The 18,009-nt window shown below is 41.7% G+C and overlaps 1 protein-coding gene across 1 annotated transcript in view; it reads left to right on the top strand.

The window, feature by feature from the left end:
• The window catches only part of LOC126399217 (kelch-like protein 29), a 359,560-nt gene that overhangs the window by 50,374 nt on the left and 291,177 nt on the right, over nt 1-18,009 (top strand). Inside the window, exon 4 of the mRNA XM_050059067.1 lies at nt 17,366-17,443. The gene's annotated coding sequence lies outside the window, so the exon portion shown is untranslated. The remainder of the gene's footprint in view (nt 1-17,365; nt 17,444-18,009) is intronic.

The raw sequence follows: 18,009 nt of genomic DNA, 5'->3' as shown, positions 1-18,009 counted from the left end.
GGGAACTTTAGATATTGGTCCCTAGATTATGTTCACCCAGTTTCATGCAGATCGCTCAAACTTCCTAGGAAGACATTGATTTTAAGTGTTTTTAAAAAATTTCAAAATGGCGGAAAATCTATATAAGTGGAAGTTATGGGTTCTTGAGGCAAATGTGTTCCTCATTGAGGCAAATGTGTTCCTCATGAGGAGAGGCATCTCTATGCAAAGTTTCATGTCTCTACGACATAGATACAGTTTGCAATGACGGGAACGCCCACAAACGTCACATCCAGTTAGAGCCGAGGGGGAAAACAAACCGGTCTCTGCCATTAGCCACAATGGCCACAAAGTCATTTTGTCCTCCTTTGTGGTTCCGTTTTATTATTTGGTAAAATGTAAAACTTTAATTGGTGATTTCTTTGTTCATTTGCAGTGCAAAAGGGCACACAGCAACTCTTCGCCATTGTGGCTAATGCCAGAGACCGGTTTGGTTTCCCCCTCGGCTCTAACCGGATGTGACGTTTGTGGGCGTTCCCGTCATTGCCGACTGTATCTATACGGGGCATGAGATAAACCCATTCAAAGTTTGCAATTTCAGTCGGTTGCTATAGCGCCCCCCTTTGGCCAATTGATGTAATATTGCTTCATTCGCATCCTCCCATGACCCTCTACCACTGTGCCAAATTTCACATGGATTGACCAAGTCAGTGAGGAGAAAAACATGGAACAGACACACAGAGTTTTCATCATCATATAGTAACATAGTAAGATGATGCCCCCCTAAAGAAATCTTTGTCACAGTCTGTTTTATCTGATAAGATAAAGTTTTGAGTCGGTTCATCTCACGTCATTCATTTTTTAGCAGCAACAAAATAAAAAAGCAGTTAATTATATTATCTATGATGCTACCTAAAGTTCCATTTGTATCTGTAATATTAATAATTATATAATCAAAAGAAATCGCTACTTGGCACTGGGTGATGATACAAAACACAAAAATATTGCAATACTATATTGTATCGATTTTTGTTTTCCCCTACCCCAATTACTAGATAATACAGATGCTGACACAGTTTTTTTGGGGGGGAAATTATTGGCAGTTGAAAACATGTAATAAATCACAAGATATGGCAATATATTTTATCACAATACTCAGCATATCGCAACACATTTAAAATGGCAATAATATCGTATTGTGGAGCCTCTGGTGATTCCCAGACCTACTCATTATGTTAATAGAAAACATAATTTGCTTTGCTTTATGTCTCCCTCCAAATAGCTGTATATGAATGTAATTTCTTGAACTCACATGGGCAGATTCTGAGACAGTGGGCCCCTGGGCAAAGATATACAAAAGGGTTTGGTAGTCGCTATGCATCTTATTGTGGTTTGTGCCTTTATTTGTAGTCGTTTTGTTTCTCTTTGAGGTGATTTTGTGTCTTTCTGGTAGTTTTGTGTCTCTTTGTGGTCATTTTTAGCCTCTTCTCGGTTTGTACGTGTTCATATGAGTAATATTTTGCAGGTTAAGGCCAGGGGGGCCCCTGTTATTTTGAACCCTTGGGCCTGAGCCATTAATCCATCCTGTGTTCATTAATCCACCCATGAGGAGACAGAGCTGATTTAGTGGAGTATCATCTCATTTACATCACAAGATGGATCGGCACAAATTTTGGTTCACACATTCATGTTCCCCCAGAGCATGAATCCTTATAACTTTTTCTTGTAGTCCCACCAGCAGGTCAACATCTGTCTTTATCCAGTACTTTGGTTTATGACCAAAATTGCACCTTGAAAACATTGTAACATTCTTGTTCGCCTCGAATGAACTTAGTTCTAGTTGGGAACTGTTAGCTAAACTAAGTTGGTTAACATGATTAGCATAGCTAAACATAAGGACATTAGTGTTGTCACTGTAAGTATGTTAGCATGCTCATGTTAGCATTAACTCACTCTGCCTGATTGCAGCCTCACAGAGCTGCTCAAGTGGCTGCAGACTTTAATTTGTCAGTAATAATTCAGTCCCAGCTTTAAATATTTAACTTGGGCTATTTGTCATGTTACATTAGATTTTCAGTTTCTTTTCTACATCATTTACTAAAATATAGAGATGTTTCCCTTGAAAATAAAAACGCCAATAACTGGCATTTAGACTGAATACAGAATTAAGAGAAAATGTAATACAGTGAGTAAATCAGCATTCAAAATGTCACATCCCAGCATTATTATGTTTCACAGACCACAGAAATAAGTTGTTGAATTAATCAGCTTTTGTATAACTCTTTTTGGTCTCACCTTGCATCCCTCAGATTCGATTTACGGCGCCTGTTAAATATTGTAACAAAAGTACATGCGTGCAACGACCCCTAACTTTTACATTTCAATGTCACCGGCGACCCAGACAGAGAAGTTGAGTGAATGTGATGTTTAATAAATGAACAACAGGACCCCTCTTTTTTTCCCAAAGTCTTCAGGTCATGTTAGATAGATGTCTGTGAAATTATATTTTATGATTGGGCTAATTGAAGTGGCCAGTCATTTTTTTTATGTCTGTGTCAGGCGGCTTTACTACCTCCTCTGAGGCGAACTGGGAGAGAGTCACATCGCGGAAGGACAAGCAGCTTCCTTCATTACTCAACTCCTCGCTGTAATCTCATTTTCTACTCGCAAGCAGTCAAACAACCTTTAGATTCAGTGAAGTTCCAGGTCTCTCTGGCAGTTTTCAATAAGAAAGGGGCGGAGAATGAAGACATTACATGTCTGTGTCTGATTAACCTGAAGGTTGAATCCAAAGCCACGCCATTTATTGCTGTTTAAAAGCTCAGGTATATATCAATCTTGCATTTCTTGTAGTTTTTTTGGTTAATATTAGATAAAGGCTGCATAATGAGAAAAACAGCGAGCCAGGAACCCTCACTGTTTATAATAACTAATTAGAGATTCAGCTAAATTATGTTTGTTTATCACATAATTAATTACCGCCATCACATTATAGCTTGTCTTGACAAGAACGGTCCATAGACTTGTCCGTTCTTGCTTCGAGCAGCTGTGTTGCTTTAGTTTCCCCATGGTTGTGATTTGATATGAGATTCACTAGACAATTTCCAGTTTATTACTGCTGTGTCCAGGCAGTCCCTGATAAGATTAACCAATGTCTATGAATCATTGCTGGAGAGTATTTGAGGCGCCGGTCAGTGGCTGAACGTGCACATCAAGGATTGTTCACAAGAGCAGTACAGTGCCCTTGTGATATGAGCAACACTTTACAGAGACTGCCCCTGACTACTGATCCAGGACCGATGTGAGGACGTCGTGTTTCTCTTCTGGTGTTGGCCGAGGTTCGGATTGAGCGCAGGGGTGTGTTGATCCCTGATCTGTGGAGAAGGGCTGGGATGTGCCCGTGGGGAAAAACGGCCCTAAACCCAATTTCCACTAAAAGATTGAGGTGGCTAACACGCTCTGGGCAAGGCGCTGAACCCTCTTTCTTTTCTTGTCTTGTCTTTTAATCGCATCAGGCTTTTAATTCTTTCATGAACTAGACTCGGACCTTCTTTTTTTTTAACATTTCATGAGGAGCGGGGAGATAAGTGAGCTGCGATTGGCCCTAAGAATCTCAGCTGTGTGCCGCATTTTTAGAGGAGGCTTGTTTTACCTTAACACTCCTGCAAAGGGAGGTGTTGACTTTGACTGATGGTTTACCCTTCTAACACTTACACACACACACACACACACACACACATATATATACATCCACACACACATACACAGAGTTGATGAATTATGTATCGGCGCGCTGGAAACAAACTAATCAATATAAGATGTCTAGCTTGAGTATTGACCAGGAACGTGGTGCACATTGGCCACGAGGAAGAACTCACGTTGCACTGAGGTATATAATACGAGTTATTAATGGCTAAATGTGTTGCATATAAGCACCAGAGTGCAGGTGCACACCTACAGGGAGTTTGATATCTCATATAAAGCACCACTGAGTTTAAAGGTCCAGTGTGTAAGATTTAAGGGAGATTTAGAGGTGATGATTGCAAATTGCAACCAGCTGAAACTTTTCCTGATTAGTTTTCCTTCAGTGTTCATTGTTCAGGAGGTTTTTTACCTGGAGCTGAATTATCCGCAGAGGTCTCCTCCTCTCTGAAACAAACAGACCAGGTGATTAAAACTGGTATGAACAGTGAATAAAGCAGTTTAATATTACAAGTCAGTGTTTCTTTAACGTTGTTTGGCACAGCGCACACAGGCCTCTATTCCAGCACCTGCTCACGTGTGCTCATATAATCTCTCATCCAGACGTTCAGGAGGTTTTTCACCGGGAGCCGAATTATCCGCAGAGGTCTCGTCCTCTCTGAAACAAATGGACCAAGGGTCTCATTTATAAACAGTGTGTACGCAAAAAATGAGGGCTGAAAGCGGTGTACACCGCTTCCCATGCACAAGTTGTGATGTATAACAACAGACCTGATTTGAGAAACTTAAACCCATGCTCATGAACATTTTGGACACGGGAAATTGGCGACACAGATGGTGAGGTTGAAGCCTGATTGCAGAAAGTGTCCAATATTCTTTGGCACTTACCATTTTTAACTATTGTCGTACGTACATTTTTAGCATGGATCCTATGCATTGTTTTATAAATGAGACCCCAGGTGATTTAAACTGGTAAAAACGCTGAATAAAGCAGTCTCACCTTAAATAAAAAAGTGTATTTTTGACACTGCATGTCACAGAGGGGCTTCCAACTAGAGGACTGCATTGGGATTGGGATCCCGCAGGGCTCAACACAAGTCTCGCAGGAATGGGCGGTTTTATATTTGCATTGGGTGGAAGCGGGCATCCAAAAAATAAAGAATAAAAAACCTTGTTGGGCCCAGAAATAAATCAACATGACAAATGGAGATGTCAACAAGTTACGTAAAACAGAAGATAAAAGCAGGACATTACAATACAAAGAAAGGCAAGGCAAGATGGACATTTGGAGGAATTTCTCAGCAATATACATAATAATTATAATAACACCGACTCCCAGAGACACCAGAATACCTGTAATTATGCTGCATATTACCCACAGGTATGCATATCTTTATTGATACCACACTAAAATAATGTCTTTCTCTGCAGGACCAGAATAGACTCTATTTATTGATAATCAATCTACTGTGCGGACATGTATGGTCACAGTGTTTAAGGGTGTGGGCGGGAGCTTACACACACCCTGCAAGAATGGGCAGGAATAGATAACACACTGCAGGAGCGAGTGGTAATGGTCAGATAAAGGAGCAGGCAGGAGTGGGACTGGGAAAGCAGTCTTGCAGGAGGCCCTGTTGCCAACCACGGTGGCTGATAGGAAAGCACTCTGAGCTATTGTAGAAACGTGATGGTGCAACATGGCGATCTTTATAGACGAGGACTTGTGATGACTCCCTGTGTAAATATAAAAAGCTTATTTTAAGGCAACAAAAACACAAAGGTTCTTATTTTCAGGTGATTATACACTAAAGAAAACATGCGTATTATATTCTGTTTGTGCTAGTATATCCCCCTAAACCCTCCACGCTGGACCTTTAATCCTCCTATATAAAGATGGATGGATGGATATCAGATGTGTGTCCATGTTTACATCATGCTCGTCTTGTCTCTGTCAGCTCGGCTTTACAGACCTAATCCTGACAGGTGAAAGTGTTGTTCATGCAGTCTGTGTGGGCTGCTGCCTGTGATACAGATAAACTGTCTCAAATCAATACGCTTCTGCGCCACTCCGCCCGTGTGCACTTCCCCACCTTTTACCTTCAAAAGGTCAGCGGCAGCCGAGTCTTTTAACTCCTCATTGTTTAGTCCGGCTCTAATGATCCGCCTGGAAAACACCTCGCTGCTCGCAGCAGCATCACCACCAGCAGGCCTTCTCCTCTGTTTTGATTGGCTCTGAGATTTCTTGGAAGATGGATGGCTCCAACGTCCTTGACTGGTTTGCAATATGCGCCGCCATATCCTCCCTCCCTCCTGCATTTGGAATCACTGTTCTCTGTTTGATGGCAGGCCATTACAGGAGATTGTTTTTCTTTTGTTGTACACGCTGGTCGGCACAGTGCCCCTTTTCTTCTTGGAAAGTAGCGCCCTGTTTCTCCTACTTGACAGATGCGCATGGCTCGAAGACGAGCAGGATTTGACTTAGCAAGCATGGAGATTGATGGGAGGTTTATGAGTAAATACAGTCAAATGTGTTGGCAGTTGCATGAAATTAGTTGTCTTTGCTGTGTATAATCTTCAGACGTTCTGAAAGAATAATTATTGCTTACATTGACGGTTGGGTGTCGTGTTGAGCGCGGCTGGTCGTCATCGTTGGCTTTTTATTTACTGCTTCTTGTTGCGGAGTTGTCATGAGGAATACTTATTTTCTGAGCCTGAAAAAACAGAAAACGATCTCCCAACGCTCTTCTTCTTCTTCTTGGTGTATTATTGTGGGTTATTTGCTGTGAGAAGGCGATAATGGTGCAACTTTAACACCCACCCAGAATAGTTCAGCCAATTATGCAGGTTATTCAGATTTGATAAGAACCTTTTTAATTAAAAAGGAACTTTATGGAAAGACTAATTAAATCAGTCTTGAATACAAACAAACAATGATGAGTTTAACCTGGATCTTGCTCTCTCTCTTTTTCATGTTTAAGATATTTCCTAATCATAACCATATCATATTGCAATAAAATTAGGCCGAGGTTTTGGCTCTCCTGTGCTCTGGTGGCTGAAATGAGTGTTTCGCCTTATTAAATCAGGAGATGTGAAGAGCGAGAATGTGCGAGAGATGATGTATGGCAGTAATGAGTGACGGCAGAATGAGGGGTATGGTTAGCTGGAGGAGAATGACCTTGACGTCAGACATTCATATGTGAAGATGTGGGAAATAATCAGCCTCGGCTCCCAGCACTCAGCAGCACCATGCCCCTGATGACTGCGCTGCAAACAATGAGCTTCACTGATGCAGGGGAGTGTGTTACAGAGATGTGCTTCACTTTCTTCTCTTTTTGGTGTGCGCTCCTTTTTTGTGTGTGTTTCCTGAGTACATTTCACAGCCTGCGAGGCTCTGCCGCTCAAGGGGTCGCTCATTAAAAATGGCCGCCTCACCACCGCCAAATAACATCCCAGACTAAAGCTGTCCCTGATGTTTGTTTGTTTACTGTAATCATAACACATTAGATTCCTACACTAATGCCATTTGTGTTCACTTTAGAGGAAAAAAACAGTATCAAAGCTCTTTATTCAGCTGAAAAAGCACTATATGTAGTCGAGCAGTGATGCCCAACAACCCAGTCACCAGGATAAATGTTGGCATTGTACATTTCAGCAACCACAGATATGTCACGTTTGTACATTATTGTGTAGTGGATATGTTGCATGATTGTATGATTAACGTGTGGTTGTGTTAAGCAACAAAACCCACTTGAATATGGTCAGGAAAAGATCATGTTTTGGCTTAAAATCCCAGTTTTCATGGGACAGTCCCAGCAGGACATGCAGCGATGGCTCAGTAAAAACGAACCACTTTTTGCGGCACTATCCAAGCAGGAAATGCAGTTCAGTCAGGAAGACTTTAGTCAAAGAAAACTTAATTTCCATTTGCAGTATTATATTTAGCGGTATGTTTTTGTTCTGGGGCCTCTGCCTTTCCTAGGCCTACGCAGAAAGCCTCTTCCACGTGCCTATATGGACAGCCTTGAGGCAGATAGAGCCCATCTCTCTGCCCCTCCACATGCACACCCACAGTGCCTGCAGCAACAATAGGCAGGCCAGAGCAGTTTAAATAGGGCAACCTGAATGAGATCTGCCAATTGGTTGCATAGACAGGAATCATGTGATCTATCAGCTGACTCCCTTCAATCAATCAGCTGCTCCATCAGTTGATTGAGCTGATTGAGATCAGCTGATGTAGCTGGGATGTGAGCTGAGCTTGACGTCGTGTCCTGCCTCAACTTAAGCTATGCTAAAAAAAAAAAAAGAAGAAGCTTTTTATGGCACTACTTTGGCTGGAAACGCAGCAGTGTCTCAGTAAAGAAGCAACTAGTTTTCGTGGCGCTATCATGGCTGGAATCACAGTGATGGCTTGGCTAAAAAAAAAGAGGAACCAATTGCTCTCTGTGGCACGATGTCTCTTATTGCCAGAGCAAATACAGCGAGGGGTTGCTAAAAAACACCCAGTTTTGGTTACTAAACGCAGCTGGAAACAGCAATGATTTGCTAATAAACAGCAGGATTTGTTCTTTGTTGGACTCGAACAGTGGTTTGCAGCTTGGCAGGTGTCTCGTCTTGGTGACACGCCATCCACCATCCCCTCCACCTCCTGTTGACAAAGTCAGCTCATGACCTACATCACTTTAGTAACATTAATATGGTAAATCATATAAATGTAATGTTGTCTGCATTGTCTTCTGGCAGCTGGGCTGATCCCAAAACTTCCAGCAGTAATCTGCAGCGACACACCAACCAATCGCCTGCAGTCTCTCTGGCTTATTGATGTTTATTTGTCTCATAACAAGTGTGATTTTGTTTGATATTCAAAAAGCGGGGATGCGGGATGTTAACAGCGGAGAAATAGACGTCATGGTGCTCCGCAGCGTTTGCAGTCACCCCAACAGTCTCTGTGACATTCAGCAGTTGGAAATGGCATTTGTGACATTCACTGAGTGAGAGTAATATATTCACCTCGGTTGGCTCATCTAGCCCTCACCAGAGCAGACAGCTGCTATAAAGGCTATGTGCGCCAAGCATTCTCACACTGTCAACAACTTGCTGTAGCCGGGCTGCATGATTTTATCACCCTCAGAATGGAGTGAAAAGCCAGCGCTACAGGGGTCATGCTTTATTTAGACATTTAGATAGTAGCTGTATGGGCTGCTCTTTGTTTTTTTTCTTAAATCTCAAATATATATAATATACACAGAGTATTTTCACACTGTCACATTTATGATGTTTTTTCTTCTCTTTTATCGCCCTGCACCACGGTAGATTCGCTTTAACCCACGCCAGAATGCGGCGGAGATGTGGCAGTAGGCTATTACTTCCTGACATATTGCATTGCACATGTCATTTAACATTTCATTCAAATGATGGACAGGGACGCGCAGCCACATTCAGCTTGTCACAAAGAGCGTTCCTTTAATATTTTCTGTTCCTCACGCTGTATTAGATGACAAAATGGCAACTGCTGCCATTCTCGCAGTGCTGATGTGGAAGCCTGATGCCAGAAGTTTTATTTACTGTCAGCGTGCAGCTTGAGGAACGCCACACAGCCACCTCCTGCATCCGTGGGAGAGAAAAACAGCTGCTCACCTTCGGCTCCAGAGCAGCGTAGCTTTCAAGCCTTTAGGAACACATGCTTAAATGCTTATACCGGGGCTTTGCATAACTTAACTCACATCACCTGTGTACTTTTACTGAACATAAAGTTTCCGAGTTGATTCCCTTCCCTGTGTGGAGCCACTGGTCTCCTTTCATTTCAGAATTGAAAACCAACTTGTAGAGACTTAAACTTAGCTTGAAATAAGTAATCCATCACAGTGAACATTTCATCACCTTTAGTGTTCGTCAAAGTTCCCACTTCACTCACTCTGCCCGGCTCCTTCATTTATTACTCCCTCTCAGCTACGCCTCAGGACTCCTATCCATTCATAGATTTTCCTGCTTCGCTCTATTATCCTATCAGTCTAAAATGTGAGAGCCAGGTTTGCTTTATCCAATCATGTCAGCATTACGCTGCCACTCCTCTTACTTACCGACATCTTTATTTATTAGCCCAGTTAGCAGCGTGGTTTGATGCACTGCTTCCTGGTGCTGACACTGATACCGAGGTCTGACCATCAACTTGCCTGACAACACCAGTCAATGGTTGATGTTGCTGTCTAGGCTGTGGAGTTAATCTGGTGTGTTTAATACTCCTATAGAATAATCAAAGCATCTACTCACAATCAGGCTTTATAATATAATGACCAAATTTAGATCGTATTTTTTTACAGTATCCAGTGCTTGTCTCTCCTCTGGGTTTGATTTTCTGACATTTAGAACATTAATATAGCAGCAAACCAATATTTCCTTTGTAAAGATTTAGTGGAGTATTGAGAATGAAGTCGCGCTACCTCTCATTGTGTTATTTCAAGCTTTTCTGTTTGTTTTTGTAGTAGATAGTCTTAAAGCAGTCTATTCAGGGCCGTATGATCTCCAGGATGCAGAAAACACAGACAGGATTGCAGGATTTGATCATAAAAATGTAAACTGTAAAATGTCAAATATTGTGAAATAAAAGTGGATGCAATTTATAAAAGTGTGGGTTTCCCCAACATTCCAACTTTTTTTTTTTTACTGCAAAATAAGCCGAATGAGCAGAAAAAACACATTTCAAGAAGTGAAGACTGAATTAAAAGAAGAGGCAATTCAGCCCTTTTGTGTGTGGTGTATCTGCTTATTTACTATCAATCACCTGCACCAAGTTATAAGGACTGGCTGTGCACGGAGCATGTGCTTGTGAATCAGAAAAAAAAAAAATATGCTGCTATGATTTGGTTTCATTGCAGGCACGCTGCATCTGTCCTCTGCTCTCTGAAGGTAGATCTAGTAGATGAGTTCTGATTGTGTGTAATGAATTCATTGAGTGGAGGGGGTGCTAGGCCATGAAGAATTTTATATACAAGTACCACGGACCATGGAGACACAAGTGACAGCTAGGTTTACCAGTCTTTTTCTGGGTCGGCCAGGCTCGGTCAAATCTTGTCCTGTGCTTCTTGAGTGGCCCTCAAGCAGCATCTGATGTTTCTGCATCAAGCCAGCCGTTACTCTAGTAAAAGTAGCTGCTGCTAAAATTGGAGTGCCCCCATGTTCTGACCTGTAAGTGCACTGAAACAGCCCAGGATACACATATGACTGCATCAGCTTTTCAAAATAAGGCGTTAAAAGAGTGCAGATACATACATGGAAATAAGATTAACTGGATAATATTCACAGGAAGAAGGGATCGACCGATATGGGTTTTTTAGGGCCGATACTGATACCGATTATTAGTAGTCAAGGAAACTGATAACCGATATTTAGAACCGATATTCATTTGCAGTAAAAATTAAAATTTTGGTGTCAAAATTTAGAATAACACACCTGAGATTAAACTGAATACAACAGTATACTGTTTGTTTGTTTTTGTACACTGAAAATCTGTGATAAAAAGACCTTAAACTTTTGTAGAATAACACAAACTCTGACGCAAATCTTGGTTGAAATGGCTGGTTGTTTTATTATATAAAAAACAAAAAGTGCAGAGATCTCTTAAAGTTCACTGAAAATGAAATGGCTCCCTGATTTTTTTATAAGATCAAAGTAAAAACTGAACTGCACAGTACTGAAATTTGAGTCTCGGCAATAAGTTAAATTATTTAAAAACAAAACGTTCAGGGATCTTCTAGCAGCATTTATAAAAGTTCACTGAAATAAATAACAGTAAATTAACGATGTCTTATGTTCTCTCTCAGGTACATCTGATCCAGCCTGATTAAGTGCAAACCAATAAAGAGGGTCTGATCCAGCCTGATTAAGTGCAAACCAATAAAGAGGGTGGCAAGAACAGGAACCATGGCTCACTTCATTTATTGATAGCTTTAGTAGTTATTACTTTTCAGATTTTTTTTGATTTTTTTTTTTACATCAAATAGCATAATTAGTTTATAAATAAAGATTAAACTTTCAGTGGTTACCAGACTTATTTTTATTAAAGTAATTTGTAATTACATGTATTTAATATACCAGTCACATTTCATTTTTTCAGCAAAACGAGTACTTTTACTTTAATGGCAAGTAAATTTAATTGATATTCTTCTATACTTTTTAAATGCATGTCTAAATGAACTAATGAAGCCTACAAAACAACTTCACATCAGTTGCTGAAGCGTGCATGTACACAGACACACACGCACACCCACACCCACACACACAGTCCATGTCAACATAGCTGCACACAGACACACACGCACACCCAAACCCACACCCACGCACACGCACACGCACACCCACACCCACACACATAGTCCATGTCAACAGAGCTGCACACAGACAACAGTTTCTTCTCAGCGTGACACACACACACACACACACACTGAAGTAAACTTCTGCATGTCCGTTAGCTTTAGCAGCCGATGTGAAGTAGTTTTAGACGACATTATTGTTTCCAATGGCTGCCCGTTGCGACTCGCGAGCAACCGCGTGAGGGGGGGAACAGACACTGAGATACAGTATGAAGATGGCGTGTTTATCAAGCATCAACAGTGGTGTCTTTAAAACTTCAGCACAGAGGATTTCTTATTGCAACTTCGACATTTTCTGTTGTCTTGCCTTCAAACATCACACTGCTGCTTCACGGAGCAGTCCTCTCTCCCCTCCTCTCTCTCTGTGCCGCGGAGCAGTCCTCTCTCCCCTCCTCTCTCTCTGTGCCGCTGCAGCGCTGCATCTACCTTCAATGTTGATTGGCTGTCACTCACTTGTGCCGTGTAGCCAATCAGTGGGGGCTGTAGGCGGGACATTTGTTACACAGCACAGAGTGGAGACTTCAGGCAGACAGGCAGAGAGAGACGCTGCATGAGAGCCAAAGGAGCGCGTTTTAATTAAAATAAACGTATTTTAATTAAAATAAATGTATTTTATCGGCTATCGGTGGAAAAAACGGCCGATGCCGATTATCATAAAAATGCTGAATATCGGCCGATATTATCGGCAGTGCCGATTATTGATCGATCCCTAACAGGAAGTATAAAACATGTTAAGTGCATCCGTTATAAATCAGGACATCCCTCTAAATTGTGAGGGAAATTATTGTATTCTGGGTTCCTCTAAAAAAAATCCTGTACTTAAATTTTAAAACACAGAATTGGGAAAAATTAAAACGGAAAACATGGAATTTGGGGAAAAAATAAAACCAATTTCTTAGGACCCTGTGTCTCCCTGTGTGTGTATCTCATTGGCTAGCCAATCAGCGCCACTTTGCACTGTGCTCATATGATGGTTACTGCTGAACACCGTCACAGAAATGTAATGCCCTCCCTTCAGGTTTCCACAGAATATCACCGTTAGCTCCCTCAGCACTGTTGCTGTTATTAGCACTGTTTGTTCTGTTAGCACCATTAGCAGTTAGCTCGGCTACCTTTTATGTTTTTTGTTTTTTTTTTCAGATTTATGTTCATTGAACTTTTTGCAAAGCAGTGAAGACAAGGAAAGCACAATACACAGCGATAATAGTAAGAGTGTACAAATTATTGATATCTAAACCCGGCAAGACAAAAAAAACCCCAAAAAAACACTAAAATAAAATAAAATAATAAAAAGATTAATAGATAAAATTAAATTCAGGGAGTCAATAAAATCCATGGAAGACAGCCTATCGCACATTGCATTTCGATGTCATTGCCATCTCCATGTTAAAAACCACCTGACCCTGAATCATAGATATGTTATGGATGTCTTACAGAGCTCCTTCAAATGTCAGATGTCATGTGTCCTTGACCATACAACAACAAAATGGTCCCTGTTCGTAACAACATTATCACAACAATGGCATAGCATTGCTTTGTTCACTGTGATGGATGACCAAACCCAGGCAAGGTTCAGGGCTCTGCACTTATTCAATTGAAGTAAATGTAAACCAACGGTTCTGTAACATAGGAAATCTGTGTGAACATATGGCGCGCTTTGAAAAGTGCTTACCGGTAACGGTATTTGTAATATTGTCTAAATGATGCTTTATCACCAACATGATCCTTTGATGACCAAATGTAAAAGAAGTGTGGATACAGACCAGCTCTGCACATTTGAAAATAGATATTTCAGTCAAGAAAGCATGCACATTCATCGCCGTATACTTTACTTCTTTGAAAAACTACAGTCTGTGAATTGAGACTTGAATTAGAAACAAAGAGAGGAGAGAAATTAGACTGGACTTTTAGACAGGATTTCTAATGAGATATAATACAGTCCTCTCCGCTGCCAACAACTGCTGCTGCTGCAGATTCCCTGCTGTGCCTGAAGGACGTCGGAGCAACCTGCGATGTCCACCCTCTCCTCTCCAAACCTCCCGCCCGATCACCCTGTAATTAGCCAACTCCCACTTTTAATCAGCGCAGAGATAGCTGCTGAGACCTGGAGTAATGATAAACAGACAAAAGAGAAGGTAAAGACAGGAATATCCCTACAGTCTCTGGCTCCACCGTGCTACTGTAGAGCTGTGATTGACTTGGCAGAGGCAAAATCAGGGCTTGCCAGGCTGCTTTATTGGAGTAGATTGACAGAGAGCAAGTATGAGTAAGAAACAGAGGAACCAATAGAGCTAGATTGCACTCGCAGCTCAAGAGAGAGCAGCCTATTGTATTTACAAGCCATGTGTGTATGCATGTGCTCTCCTCTCCTCTCCCCTTCATCCCGCTCTTCCACTGGAGGATTGAGAAGGCGTGCAGCGCTGCGTCCACAGAGGGTTCTCAACACCGCCGTGCATTTTACCGCTTGTAAAGCAATCATTTCCATCCCCACTTCCCTCTCTCTCTCTCCCTCTTTCCTCCCCCCTCCGGCTGCTGGGACTGCTGAGTCAGCTCACCTTCATATGGAGAGTGGCTCCCTCAACCGAGACGTTATTGATTTGCCCCTGTTTGTAAGGGGGAAATGTTCCCAAACCCTCTCAGGCCAATTTTGCTGCGCTGCACAGCCAGGAGCACCGCTGGGCATTGGACTGAGAGGAGAGAAAAACGTAAACATTACCGCCATCACACGCATGTGCACACACAGGCAGGCGCACATGCATTAAAGACATTATTTAGTGTTAGATGGGAGGAAAGTATGAACATAATTACAAGGGCTGATACTTACCTTCCCTAAAAATCAGAACGTATACATTTGACTGCCCCCCACCCCCTGAAAAATAATGTTGACAACAGTTCATTAACTTTATACCAGCAGCCATTTCAGGTAACTTAATATTACATTGACTTCCCATTACCAGTGATTTCATGTGGATGTCAAATTCATCCAGTGTGCGGCTGATGCTTTCTGCAGTATGGACAGCTGTGTGACGACCTCTCAGCTCCTTAATGAACAGAATATTTCCCATGAGTCTGAAACACAGTGAGCTGTGACTGTCTCATGAGCATGTGTGGCTGGCGATGTCCATCCGTCTATGATAAGGGAGAGTGTCTCATCCCTTAGTATACTCGTTGGGTCTCATTCATGAAACGTGAGCAGAAGGAAATGAACGTGTATTTCAGCATTCATCAATATATTAGTAGCTCCGATCTTTTCATAGGTACTTACAAAATCAACACCTTCTTCTGACTGCTTGTAGTGCTCGTGTAAATAAGATACTGCACATAAATGTTCCTTGTCATTATTAGAAATTACAATTTTAATACGTATTGTGCTCTGTTATGTTCACAGTACGCAGAGGCCTTTGAAACAAGTAAGTCAAACATGAGAAGAGATTAGAAATGTCACACATTTAGTTAAATAAGTTGGCATTTAGCAGATTTAAACCTCAGATAGGGGTTCTTCAAAACATAAATGAGAAGAGCCTCCAGTAGCTGTTATGTTTTTTTGTATGTTTTTGTGCTTTTTGTGCATCAAGTGTCATGTCTAACCATTTTTAGCTTTTTGGATGGTTCTTACAACAGATGACACTGAGTTCACGGCACCCGTTACCTCCTTCAGGCCTTTGATGTACCTGTCCCTGTCACACCACTACTAACAGCAGAAAATAAAATGTTTTTCTCGACCCCACTTCACCTAAAACAACTTAAATCTCAGCGTCAGAAAATTTTCTCCCTCTCTCTTTGTTTGCTCCATATTTGCAGGTCAACAGGACGCACCTATCCATAGCAATTATCACCTCCATATATGGAGGTCATTAGCTATTCATGGGCAGGGATGTATGCTCATTGCTGATTGCAGGTGCACGCTGTCAGTTCACGATTGACTGGCATTCATTAACATACACATGTGCCCATGATCAAAGCGGGAGTTTTCCGCGGTGTTCATGAATCCGGAGTAGGTTTTTATTACCAAGAATTTTGATTTGCAGATATACTCACAGATTTACCAACATTTCATGAATGAGACCCTTTATGTTTTCCCATGCGGTTGCACTATGTTTTGACATTGTTGTGAGACTTGGAGTTTTATATTTTGGCTCCAGTTCCATCATGAGATCGTGAAACCCTGCTCCTCAAAACAACACAAATGGGCCGCATATTCTTGGATATAAATCTTGCAGTCTTGGTGGCGATGGCATTCTTACGAGCGTCTGGCTACGGGCCTGCTAAAGCTGAGTGTGCCAAATAGAAGGCAGCCAGACGAGGTTGTACACTTGCCGCTGCGTTGCTCGTCTGTGGTGCCTCCCCTGCCTCACTTGGGTGGCAAGCGAACGCTAGCAGGTGAGCGGAGTTGTCGTTGTTCGTAGAGTAAGACAGCTGCTTTGTATAAAGTCGACAAACAGCCTTGTTAGTTGCTTTGCCATCTATGGTGTAGAACCCAAAATACTCACTGCTTCCCAGATGCTTTGGTGTCTTATTGTCTGCCCAGGACGGCTTTGCTCACCAGTGTCCTCCGTTATTGTAGCAAACAACGACATTAGTGTCTTTGCTGAAGCTTAGTTTGCTGATAGGTCAAGAGGGCATGCAACAGGTCAAGCTTATTGTGAAATTTTAGGGTGCTGCTGGATCACAAGACAAACTACTTCAAACTGTCTGCTGTGCTATAGGCTGTGAATTTGGAATTTGATCAGGTCGTCACAGTTTGAAAATTAATGAAGTTCGAACAAGAAGAAAGAAAGAAATTTCAAAGAAAAAGTAACAGCCCTAATAATTAAAACACAGAGGCACACCCCGACACAAAAAAAGAAACACAGGTGTTTCGCAGCAGCTGTGTGAATGCCGACTTTCCTCGTCTGTTGAACACACGAGAACTGTGACATTTGAGTGTATTCTGAGGCACATTTGTACGTTCTTTTTTTGTGTCAGACTGGCATGCTGCTGTGAAGTAAAGTGTTAAAGATATGCTCATTACAACATATAAGCTTCATACCCAGACAGCAGATTGTCTCTATCTCTCTCCTCCTTCTTGTTTTCTCTCCATCTCACCACCACCATACTGGTGCGAGTATAGCACTCACACACTCTGACTCACCGAGAGAACATTTTACTAGAGCACACACTTTACTTCAATGTGGGCCCGGGCCAGTGAGCTACATCATTGCTTCATTTGGATCAAACTCCAGAGCTCAGGAGTCATTTATCTACATAGTGTGTGTGTGTGTGTGTGTGTGTGTGTGTGTGTGTGTGTGTGTGTGTGTGTGTGTGTGTCTCACCTTCAGGCATCCCACTCTTCGCCACTGGGAGAAATCAATGCCAGGGTGTAGAACAAAGAGAAAACCCCCTCTGACTTCACCAAGGTAGAGATTTGAATAATTTATTTGTTATTCTTCTGCTGTAGACAATTCATCAATGTGAAGACATTATGGGGGTACGCTATGCTTTTTCTCGGCTGTTTGTGTGGAAACTTTTTGTGTTTTACTTGTTCTCATCCACTTGATACGATCTATGATAAGTATACTTTGAAAACCTTGAAGAAGTTGCTGTAAACTGTAGCAAACAAATCCATATTGCCTTTGGAGAAAGATGAGTCTTTTTGTCTGTGTCTTAGAAAGAGATGTGAACAGTGTCCTGACAGGAGAAGTTGATTTCAGACCTTTTAATATTCTTTAGTGTGGTCTCATATCACCCCACCTATGCATATATTCATTTGTGAGTAGTTGCCTGCCCTGATACGAACTTGATCATTCACACTTTTAAATCAGTCTCTATCACCACGTCTTTTTATGCCCCTGTGCCAGATAGTCGAATGCATTACCTCTAATTCTCATGTACACAATATCTCAAGAATACCTTGAGGGAAATTGCTTAAAATTAGGCACAAACTTCTACTTACCTCAACAGTGAAGTGATTAGCATTTGTCGT

The sequence above is a fragment of the Epinephelus moara genome, chromosome 12, assembly GCF_006386435.1.
Source record: "Epinephelus moara isolate mb chromosome 12, YSFRI_EMoa_1.0, whole genome shotgun sequence".
In the NCBI taxonomy this organism is placed as follows: Eukaryota; Metazoa; Chordata; class Actinopteri; order Perciformes; family Serranidae; genus Epinephelus; species Epinephelus moara.
This window is presented reverse-complemented; position numbering and strand designations above follow the sequence as displayed.